This window comes from Zonotrichia albicollis, chromosome 2, assembly GCF_047830755.1.
Source record: "Zonotrichia albicollis isolate bZonAlb1 chromosome 2, bZonAlb1.hap1, whole genome shotgun sequence".
Classification (NCBI taxonomy): Eukaryota; Metazoa; Chordata; class Aves; order Passeriformes; family Passerellidae; genus Zonotrichia; species Zonotrichia albicollis.
Window position 1 is genome coordinate 106838142 of NC_133820.1, and position 12157 is coordinate 106850298.

The window sequence follows — 12157 nt, forward strand, 5'->3', positions numbered from 1 at the left end:
AGCTGGGACACAGATTTGCTGAAAAGTGCATGGGGTCCCTAACATATGTGAGACTGAACATGAACCATCAGTGAGCTTTGTCAGGGCAGGTGACCAACAGCATCTCAGGATGCATTAAATGAAATGCAGCATTCCTCATTCAGCAAGTCTAGGTACTGCCTGCAGCATTGGGCACCCCAACACAGCAAGGACACACAGGGAAATGAGCCCAGGGAGAGCCCCTTGGTGAACAGGAATAGGATTACTGCTGAGAGCACTTGCACAGCTGCAAGGACTTTTCTACATTTCTCCTCACACCGCTGAATAAGAGCACTGGGGCTTCACACAAGGAGCTGGGAGGGGACACAGCTGGGACAGCAGACCCCAACTAAGCAGAGTATCTCACCCCACACAGCAACATGATCAGCAGATAGGGCTGTGGGAAGAAGGAGGAACGGGGACATGTTCAGAGTGGTGCTTTTTGTCCTCCCAACCTTCTGTTACACGTTATGGAGCCCAGATTTACTGGAGATGGTTGAACACCTGACTGACAATGAGAAGTGGTGAATTAATTCCTTGGTTTTGCTTTGCTTATGTACATGGCTTTTTCTTCACTTATAAAACTGTCTTTATCTCAATCCAAGAATTTTCTAGTTTTTTACCTTTTTTATTCTTTCCCCCACTGGGAGAGGAAGTGAACAAACAGCTGTGTGGGGCTGAATTGCTCAATGAATTCAGGGTCTGATCTGCTATATAACGAATTCAGAATTCTATTGCTTACCCTAATTTCCCTAATTAGTCTTCATGAGCTCTTTCCCATTAACTAGCTGTTCTTCAATAATTCAGGTTGAAATTATCTATTTTTATTTCATATAAATTAGTACTTTATAAAAGAGTGCATGTGAGAAATAACAAGTTATTTTGCCTACTCAGAAGGGTGTCGGATCTCAATCACATTCAAGACCTGAAACTTGTGAAGATTTCTTATCCAACCCTGCAGGTAAAAGAATTTTTTGCTATAAGGATAAGTCTTCTTTTCTTGGGGTTTTACAGTTTCTTTACAGTTTAAACTCTTACTTTCCTATTAATATCAGGCAGAAACACCAAAACATACAGGTAACATTAGCCAGGAGAAAGACAAGGGGTAGCCTGATCTTTTTCCACAAGTACTTGCGCAGAAAAAAAAAAGGACAATAGAGGAATGTATTTTAATATTTAAACATGTAATGCATGTTTGGCTTTACTGTCAGAAAAATTTTGACTACATTTAAAATTTATAGGCAATTTTTATGATCATAGTAAGTAACCACCAGAATTAAATACAAAATATTATGGCAGTTTTACTTTTTGGTTTTTTTTGCTTTCCTTCAAATGAAGGATGTTTTTATTTTATTTCTTAAAATATAAAAGTCCTAGTTTAAGTAGGATTTAATTGTGGAAGTGTAACATTTTGCATTATGATGAAAATCTTACAACAAGGGAAACAATGTGTTCGTAACTAAATTTTATTCTTCAATTGTAGTAACTCCTAATAGCAAATGTATGTCATTAATAATATTCCAGAGATCTGTGAACTATTTTCTTTAAACACAAAATAAACTGCACTTTTACAAATACTTGTCACAGTCACTGAAAAGGGCCTTAGCATGTACCCTTCTTCAAACTCCTTCAGGCAGGCTTGGTAAGAACCTGCATTCTTTGCAGTCAAGGGAAAAATCCCTGTCAGGTTAATAAAGTAATGTAGTTGCTTTTCCTCCGTGTTATCTATAAATTTCAGATTTCAATAATGTACTTGTAAGGGGCATCAAGCAGTCCTTGTCTCCTTAGGCTGAATGAAGAGCTTCACAAAAGTAGCAGTTTCTCTCTCTTTCAATTGCCAAAAAAGATAAGTTGCATAAAGAAAGGCTACCTGAGCAGAGTGTTTTGAACAGTTGTCAGTTCAGTCAAACTGGTCAGAGAAATCCATTTCCTGAACCATGAATTGCTACATGCCCTAAAAAAATTCTTGTCCCCACAGCCTTTTCAGTTCTTCTCTGGGAGGAGCTGCCTGTCCAGAGTCTTCTTATTTTCTGAGGTCAGCGCTGCAAATGTCTTCTGATCTTCTCAAAAATATAAGACCTCTGGTTTATACACTTTAAACACAATTTTTTGGTGCAGTAGATTTTGTTATTTTTGTACCCAGGTCTGATAGAATCAGCCTGTTCTGGTTTTCTGTTTGGTTGATTTTCTGCTTTTTCTTTTTAAATAAAAAGCATTGGATAAATATACCAAGTAGGCTGATAAGTGGGTGATTTAATTTTAATAATGTGTTCATTGTTTTTCATATCTTAGTATATATATTTTTTCTTCTGCCATTCTCTTCAAAGAAACAGCTAATAATTCTAAAATAGAAAAGAGCTTTCAGTTGGATTTGAATTTGCTCTTTATTTTAATTATACTCAACAATTCTGTTTGGAGAGGAAAAACATATATTGCAATTAAAAGAAAAATAAACAAATTTTATTGGTACTCTAAAGCTGGTCTTACAACCTGCTCCAAAATAGTGAAAGTCTTCAGACAAATACCAGGCAACAGTCAGTGTGTTTTATATACAGTGACAGTAGGCTGCCATTGCCATAGAGATAATTTCAGAGGTTCCAAAGCATGCAATCCAAATGATGAAAAGAAGTAAAACACAAAACACTATGATATTGATCATAAAAAATGCTAAAGAAAAAAAACATTGTAGACAAGAAAATGGCTGAATAGAAAAATAAAGATGCAAAATGAAAAAAAAAAATAAACTGAAGAAACAGATAAGCAAACAAGCACTGAATTTAAAATAGATGTAATACTATTGTTATTGTTGAAGATCTAATATTAGGTATAGATGTACATTTGGTGCAGAAAAAGGAATGTGGGGATGTTTGGATTCCATTCCTACTCTGAGTGCCACTTACAAATCCCATAAAATATCATGATCTGTTCTGATAAAAAGTAAAGAAGAAAGAGGAAAAGGGAGATAGATCCAAAACCTTAAATTAAGAGATTTGCAAGTGCATGGTGCAGCTTGCTCATTTTGATGAGTGATTCCATAAGCTAACTTTAGACCTATTTATGATCATTGTCATAAATTGCTAGTGGTTTTTCAATTAAATCTCTATGTTAAGCAAAAAGCATTTTCCTGTGCAGAATGGGCACTTTGTTTTTAATGAAATATGTTGTATTTGTCTTGCAGCAAGTACTGCTATTATCTCCAATTTTTTGCACCATTATCACAGTGTAATTAAATATAGAGACATGAAAAACGAACATTTTGCTTATGCATGGAAATTTCAGCAAGGTGTTCTTAATGCTTTGAAAGAGTTTTATGAGAACCTGCAGGGTTTTTTGTCTTTTTGTTTGTTGGTTTGTTTGATTGGTTTCCTGTGGTTAATTGGTTCTGTCTTGATTGAATCTGGGTTTAAAAATAACCATAAAAAATGGGGCTTTTTTTGGGTAAAGCCCTCAGGATGAGATCCCTTCCCTCCAGCATGTTGATGCCACCAGACAGCTTGATGTTGCTGGTGAATTTACTAAACTTGCATTCAATCCCTCTGTCCATGTTACTGAATAAGATGTCCATGGAGGGTTTCACAGATATGTTGGAGAGATTAGGACACTGATATGTCTCAGTGGCCTTGGAGCACCCTTTAAACTTCATGGTTGGCTTTAAGATATCAAGAAACAAGAGTCCTTATCTTTTTGATAGGAGATATCCTTCTCCTCCTTGCAATCAGCTGGGGTCCTTTTAGCATATTTACTTAATTCTGCCTATACTGTTTACAAAGCAAATTATTTGTATCTTAAGAAAGTTAATAGAATTTTGTATTGTTAAGAAAGTTTATGCTTTAGAGACTAATTAAATACAATGGTTAGAGAATAAGATTTTCCAAGCTTATGTTAAAACCAAAGAGAAGTTAAAAATTCAACACAGTAAACAGTAATGATAATGATGAAAGTAATAATAGTAACCTTTTGCCCTAGGAAGCTCACACATCTCACATTATATCAATGATATGCCCTGTGAAGAAAGAATCATCAGATTACCCTTCCATCACCCATGATGCTAAGAAGCTATTTAAAATACTGTTCTCTATTTATTCAGCTTTCCTTATCAAAAAGTCATAGAATTTAGCTTTTAATAACTCACTGAAGTAAAACCAAGAAGTATAGTTCAGAGAAGAGAAGTGGATACAACAGTGTAGCTGACAGAAAAGAGTGAATTCGTAAGCTTATTTGCAGTCCAAGACAGCAAAATAATCAATTATATGATTAAGAAAGAAGGTATGAGCACAGACACTTAGCTAGTAGAAATTATAAGCAGCTCTCCACTTTTTTTTATTTGTTTGATTTTGTTTTATTTTGTTTTGGTTTTTGTTTGTTTGTTTTTGTAATACAGGGAAGTGGATAAATAACTCAAAATACACTGGGTTTGTGAGCCTTTTGCAATCCTGACTGTGTTAAAATTGTCAAACTATTTTACCTTCATATCTTTTCCATTATTATATTTCGAAAACTTATCATGTGTGTGAATATGTGTTGTCTAAGCTCTTCTTCTTTATTTTTTTATCTGGACCATACATGTAATCTTAGACTCCACTGGTGTCTTTCTTTACACAGCCACTTCCCCTTATAGGATCACCACTCCAGGAATTGCCTTTTTGTTTTGTTGGGGGTTTTTTTGTTTGTTTGGGGTTTTTTTGCTTTTTTTTTTTTTTTTTTAAATCTGTAAAGACTAGACAGAAGCTAGAATTTAGCACTTGAATTTTAAGGTTTTCTCTCAAATAGGGTAATGGCCTTGTTTTCTATTTCAATCCTTCTTGTGCTTCCATGTAAAAAGATGAATCAATGCTGAATAAAAGTGAAATGAGCAAATAAAAACTATTGCTTATCAACTTAAAATATACAGTAAACTCATGTGTCCGGAATATTAAGAAACAGGCAGAGTTTTCTAAAAGTTGGGGTGGGGAAGACATTCTCCGACATTGTAAAGGACATATGTACTCCTATTGAGGGTCAGAATGCAAAAAACCAGGATAGTGCAGGAAGCACATATGGCAGGACTATTGGGTTCAATTTTAGGCATTGTCAGCAAGAAATATGGTGAGGACAAAAGTACCATTTTGAGAGTAATGTCAGTCTTTGAGAGAGTATTAAATGTTGGAGTGGTAACATCTGCATGAAACTACCATGAAATAGACTAGGGGCAGACTCCAGCACTGAATTCCTTTGTGGCACTCATTTATTTGTCACTCCTCTAAATATGTAAGACTTACCCACTATATATATGAAAATTTAAGAGACTATTGATATATATATTCAATAGACTTATTAATTTCTGGTTTGCACAGAACTGTGGATATTGCTGTTCCTTTGGGGCTTCCAGGCTGCAGGTTTATCTTAAAACCAGACAGTACTGATGATATAATAAGAAGGAGGAAAAGAACATTAGCTTTAAAATCTTTCAAGGGAAGCCAAATTAACATCAAATGTCTGCTTACACAAGGGAGAAACTACATTCATCAGGACAGGCGCATTTACCTTTTTGTCTTCTATTACTTGAGCGAGAAAGGAATTCAGTTACATTTCCTGTGACTAAAGCATTAGTTCTCTATGCTACTTTTGATAAGCTAAAGTAAAAAATTCATTGTAAGGTGACACAATCCAAGGGATGGGAATGGGATGGCTTAGCAGCATAAGGAGCAGAATGAGACATAACTGCTGGTGCCCTGAGGTAAGTTAAGGGAATGAGAATCTGAGAATCTGGCAACAAGTCAGAGCAACAGGCCAGCTCAGTAAATAGTATGCCTCCCTGCTTAATAAAAACAAATTGACAATAGTGAATGGAGGTCTCTGTGGAAAGGGGGAATAGCTAGTCATGCTCAGTGTTTCATTCCAGTGGAAGACGCTGTACGTTGTTGTGGATGAGGTTATACTCTGAGAGTCAGATATCACCTACTCTTGCACTTACCTAGAGAGCTCTTTTGATGCTTTATTGAAAATATTCTTTGGTAAATAACCTTTCAAATTATAATTGGGAGGCATAAAAGTTTAGTTAATTTACCTCAATAAATTTTATTTTAATTTTCTCAGTCTATGGGCAGGGTCTCCTGTCTTTAAGTTAAAATATATTCTATGTTTCTGCTGCTGGTTTGCTGACAGAAAGCTACACTTGCACCAATTACAAGCTTGTCTTTTACGACTTTCTTGAATTGTCTAACATTCCATTATACCTTATTCATATACAGAAGCACAGAATCTGTGGATGGCTTAGGCTGGAAGGCACCTCCACAATTTGTCTTGACCCACCCCATGCTGAGAGCAAGGTCCTCTTGGGAAGTTTATTCAAGGCCATGTCCACTCAAGTGTTTATTAATTCCAAGGATAAGGACTCCTTTGTGTCCTGGGTGACCTGTTCTAGTGTTTGACCACCCTCATAGTTAAAAAAAATGAAACCATAGCAATCAAAACCAACCAAACAAACATCACCCACCCACACAAGGCCAAAACATGGCAAACTTTTACAGTGCTTTTGGTTTTTTGTTTATTTTTTTCTTTTAATTGAAAAATGTGTGACATTGAATTCCCAAAAAAATGGAGAAGTAGAAGGAGCTGTGGCAAAATTGGAAGAGTTGCCATTAAAAATGCTGGTACAATCAGGAAGGAATAAATGGCTTTTGCAGAACCTAAATAACATTTATCTTAATTTTTCAGTCAATAGAGAATACTGGCTTGAAGACTCCTCTAACTTAAGACTCAACTCACTGGAAGCTACAGATAGAAAATCAATAAATTAAAACAGTCAAAAAGACCTTGGAATAGAAATGAAAGCCAAAATAGAAAGACACATCTCAAATGTATGTGGTGAGATTCTGAAATAATTTGTGGTTTTTATTCCAATGTCTGTTTCAGAAACATGGCAATATATACCTAGAACAATATGCCCTCCTCTGTTAGACTTTTCTTAAAATAATAGGTTCCTGAAGTTTATTTCCTGTCTGACTCATTCTGCTGTTACTAAAAATATCTTGGCAAACAAATTAAGAATGGTTTGTAAATTTTGCATGTGTGTGTGTCCAAAGTAATGAAAATGTCAAGGTACTTAAATTTGTTTTCACATAAGCTTTTCTCCATTTAAGAGCCTTTATCATTAAGGCAATAGTGTCTCTTCTCCATGGAGTCTGAGAACATAATGGAAAAAGAGTTATTTCATTGATGCAGTTTAAATCAGTTTTCTGAATGCCAATTAAAATTGAAAATATGTTAAAATGTCTTCTCCTGTTTATTTTTTTCTTTTTTTTTTTTTCCTGAGTGTGGTTAGATTTATTGAAGAGAATTCTATTCACTGTATATTTTTTATTCAGGTTCAGTCTCTGTTTTTGTCATGATTCAGAATTGGAGTAATGTAAGAGTAGACTTATCACTAGCTATATAATTTGATATAGAATTTTGTGAAACTTCTCTGTATTCAGTTACATACCCCCACCTGTAGTCTTAAGTAAATGCTAACCTAATTATATCTTTGACTAAATCAAAACTGACTGATGAGCTAAAAATCGGTACTAAGTACATGTGACTCTTACCTGACTTTTAAAATGTACCAGAGAAAGTTAGATGCTCCTTTCCTTTTTTCACCCTAACACAATGAATAAATAAATTCCACAAAAGGAATAATAATTTCCTTCAGTTCGTCTTAAGCAGAATGTCAGTTAGGGTTTAATTTTAGTATATAGGAGTGTACTAAAATGCACAGTCTGGGGAAAAAAATACATCATCTTCAATTAGGCTGGCTCTTTGCCTGTACCTTCAAATTACTCTTGATTTTATGTCTAAGTGCACAGGGTATGATTTCCCAAACCTCACAAAGCAGAATAACATTTTGGGCAAGATGGATTAGAGATAAAGTGTCAAAAAAGCAATAGATTGCTGATAAATTTGCAAGACTTAATGAGTAAAATTGGGCCATTATTTGAGGTGAATATTGGAACAGGGGTTGCACTTGTTAAGTTATGCATGTGGTATTTATTTGAAACACTACAGTTCATTTCAATGGCACTTATTTTGCTGAAATAATGTGATATGAGGATCTGGTCCCTCATATTTAAGGTTTATATAGGCGAAATTATTGATGTTTGATATTTAATTGGTGTACTCCTTCCATTTCACTTGACACTTGGTGCTTGTGATGAGGTTCTAAAAATAACCCATGGTTCAATAGTGGAAATAAAAAGATCAATATGTTGGAGGGAAAGTCAGAGAAGAGTAAAAGCATAGTCTCACAAGTGTTACCACAAATTGTGGGAAAAGTTCTTAAACAGTCATACACACGTTAAAAAACAAACGAACCAAAATCAACAATAAAAACAAAAAATACAAATGAAATATAAACTGAGCAAATAAAAAGACAAAAGCACACACAAAAAAACACCCCTTTTTTTTTTTTTTTTACAAACACAGGTGATTTGCAAAGAATAAATTAAGTATGTTCAAGTTAGTTGGGATCTAGTTTACTCGGCTTTGGAAACTTACAAAATTATCCTAATTTTTTTAAGTTATTCCCAAAGATATTATACAAACTCAGTGTATATAAAAGCTGTAGTTGGGAACAATACAGTATTGTCTAAATTCAGGCTGTTCCATCCTTCTCTCAGTAGGGACTACAAGCAAGCACAAAGCAACATGATTAAGAATTCATTTGTTTTACTGTTCAAGGGGAGCTAAAATGATTAAGCTCCTTTATCATGTTTCTGTTCCTATGTATATTTTAAGAATACTTCTGCTAAGGAAAAACAACAACAACAAAACAAAAGGGAAGCAAGCTCCTCTTCAAAATGTGACAAATATTTACTTACCCACTGTATACATATGTTTCCATTTGATAAATACTGCTTAAACCAAGAGAAATCGCAGGCTGAAGGAATGTCTCTGTGCGGCACAGGAGAGAGAGAGACTGCAAAGGCAGTTTTCAAGTCCTTATCTGCAAAGGGAAAGAGATTATTGCCTTAACCTTTGTTATCAGTATGAGACCTAGTGTAATGCTCGCAAGGCTCAGGAGGACTTGTGTAGTGGTGAAAGGCTGAGCTGGATGGGCTGTGTCCTGCTGCCAGCCTCTGCTCTCCAGCAGGGAGCTTGTGCTGGGGCAGCGGGTCCCTGAGTGCAGTGCCACACTGTTGCTCTCAGTGCAGACTCAAAAGATGTTCTCGTGCCTATGGCAATTCATATTCAGAAGGCACAGCTAACACCGACATGTGAAACTCAGATAAAATTGCCAGCCATGGGTCTCTTCTTTTTCATCCAAAAACTGTCATACTAAAAAGAAGAGAAACCTCTGCCCTGACTCCTGATGCCTGGCTGTGATGACTTACCCGCCTAAAAGATTCACCAACAATCAGCCTGGCTTTGCAAAATGGAGTGGACTATTTAGGCTTGGCTTGAAACACATTATTTTATTTTATTCTAAATAAGCCACCACATAATATCATAGTAAAATAAAAAATAAACAGAATGCACCACAATTTTCCACTTCTGTTTGGGCAGATTATACAATTTATTTTCTGTAATTATACTGGTATGTTTTGAGATTTCACTCAGAATTTCTTTGCATGTTCTGAAAAGGTTTACAGACCCTAGGAAACCAACTTGCCATTTTGCAGATTTTTACTTTGGTATATCTATATTTTTGGAAAATACAGAATTTCTGCAATATAGTTGTGCTCCACCCTTGCACTATTGAACATGTAAGGTTAACATATACTAACTAGCTAGGCTGGAGACCTATTTAATGCTCAAATAGTGTGGGATTAACTCTCAATTTTTAAACAACAATTCAAAGATTATTTATGAGTACCAAATTCCAAAATGTAGGAAGAAGGCAGAAACAAGGAGAAAATTGGCTATTTTATAAAAGAGATTATTCATAAAATGTAGTTTCTCATTTATTTTTTCTGCTGCTTTCTCTGTCACATGCTTCCATTTATTTTAACCTATGAACTGAATGCTATTGCTATGACATCAGTAAATATATATTTCCTAGACCTTATATTTTAAGAACACAGTACATATTACTTTGGGAAAAAAGATATAACACTTGTTTATGTGGATGCCTGATCTGAAGAAAGGACCAGCAGTACTACATGCTAAAATGCTTTCCCTTTTTCAAGGCTTTCCATATGCTGAAAATATAAATTAGCTCTTAGAAGTGTTCATGACATGCAGAGAAAAAAGCCAGCCCATAAAAAAAGAGAGTTAGAAAATTAGCATCAGAAATTAGAAATTGCAATGAGAAAAGGATAAAATGATCTCACACCTGTGAACTTTTTGTGTCATCCAATATATCTTCTGATCTAGCCTAAATCACATAAAATATGTGTAACACTTTCATAGACCTTATCTTTGTATCTTATTACAGGTAGAAAATTTAAAGGTGTGAGTAAGCAATTTTTTTTTTTTTGTATCTTTGAATATAAGCCTTTTCCTTACATTTTCTTTCTATGTTGTGAGCGAGTGGGCAGATGCGATACACATGCTTCTTGAAATGCTTCATGCACTTTGTTGTATTCACCCCTCATAAAATAAAGAATGGAGCAGTCTTATCCCCGTGCAAACCTTCAAAAAACTCAGAAAGTTTTTTTTAGTACCATTTGTCTAACTCTGTTAGACAGCTAGTGTATATGTGGTATATTTCTGCAGTCAATTGGGAAACATCTGGGGTGAGGATACAAAATCTCACACCACAGCCTTACATCAGCTGCCGTCTATGTCACCATGCTCTCCATCTGTTCACCCAAAAGTGCCTCACATGCATTTCATCCTTCCTAGTTTTCTACTTGGTCTTTCAAGCTTCTTGTTTGTATTCTGTTATTACAAGAGGCATCAAATAAAAAAAATAAATTACATTGTGAGTGGGCAATGAAAGACGAAAATGAATTGAAGATGTTTCTTTTTTACATGCAGATGTGCCTTTTGACAATGTTGCAAAGAGGCTGGGGAGGTACAAAACCCTGTGAACTCAGGGACTCATACTGATGACCCAAGGTACAATGTGGGAGATAGCGGCAGATATTTTGGATGGAGCATTGAGAATTAAGAAATGCTTAAGAAGAAACACTTTCTACTTTTTGGTCAAAAGGTAAAAGAAGTTACATTTGGCATGTGGCCTAGACTTGGTAATGTACTTGTCACCTGTGTTTACGCCCCACTCTGGCCAAAATATCAGTGCTATCTAGATTCTCTTTTTCTTTAAGGAAAAACGAGTTTATAGGGGTTTTTATTAAAAACATCCTAAATCCACAAACTAACAGCGTTCAGATTTGTACATGCTTGATACATTTTTCCCTAAGGTAATTATATCTACTTCTCTCAGTACCCCAGAATAGATCCTTATTATGCTTCCCTGCAGATATATGCATCATCAATTCTCTTGGCTCCCTTTTCAACAAACTTGGGATATATAAAAAAATACAGAAACTCTTAAAAAGAAATGAAGAAAGATATAGGAACATAAATAATTTATAGTAGTCAATAAGAACCTATTTTTATTTACTATTAACTGCATTGCTCTCAAAAAGATTTTTTTTCTGAATACTGATTTATAGTCATCATTATCTCTTCTTTACATATGGGAACATTTGTACTTGAATATGCTTTAGTTATGCTTTAGTCAAATTACATTCATAAATTTTCTAAGGGACTAAACTTTATAGTAGTGAGACAGAGTAAGTCTGTTTTGATGCATTCTGGATTCCTTTTATACTCCCACCAATATACATTAATAACTAATGAAAATCTCTTGACCCATGCAAAAACCTCTTATTAAGTTCTGTATATTGACTGGGCAAAATATTGAAACCTTAATGTGCCTGAAAAACATAATGACTAACTCATGAACCAACTTGCACAAATTTGCATTTCTCTTAGGTTTTTGGTTTTTTTGGGGTTTTTTTTTGGTGCTTGGGTTTTTGGTTTTTATTTTGTATTTATGAAAAAATTAGTTACTTGACTTTGTAAAAGGAAGAGAGTTAATATCTTCCTCAGATTTTCCAGCCAGTGAAGCCATGTAGAAGTGTCATACTATTGGCAGTTTAATTCAAAACTCTTGGAATGTATAATTCTAAAGATCATTCATAGGAAAACAATCTATTTATATAATGCATTAAAA

The 12157-nt window shown here is 34.9% G+C and overlaps 2 long non-coding RNA genes across 2 annotated transcripts in view; one reads left to right on the forward strand and one right to left on the reverse strand.

Annotated features, from left to right (window-relative positions):
* The window catches only part of LOC113459355 (uncharacterized), a 91791-nt gene that overhangs the window by 46463 nt on the left and 33171 nt on the right, over nucleotides 1-12157 (reverse strand). The window contains exon 3 of the long non-coding RNA XR_012579147.1: nucleotides 8853-8977. This is a non-coding gene — a long non-coding RNA (uncharacterized LOC113459355). The remainder of the gene's footprint in view (nucleotides 1-8852; nucleotides 8978-12157) is intronic.
* The window catches only part of LOC113459354 (uncharacterized), a 35534-nt gene continuing 24280 nt past the window's right edge, over nucleotides 904-12157 (forward strand). The window contains exon 1 of the long non-coding RNA XR_003380511.2: nucleotides 904-979. This is a non-coding gene — a long non-coding RNA (uncharacterized LOC113459354). The remainder of the gene's footprint in view (nucleotides 980-12157) is intronic.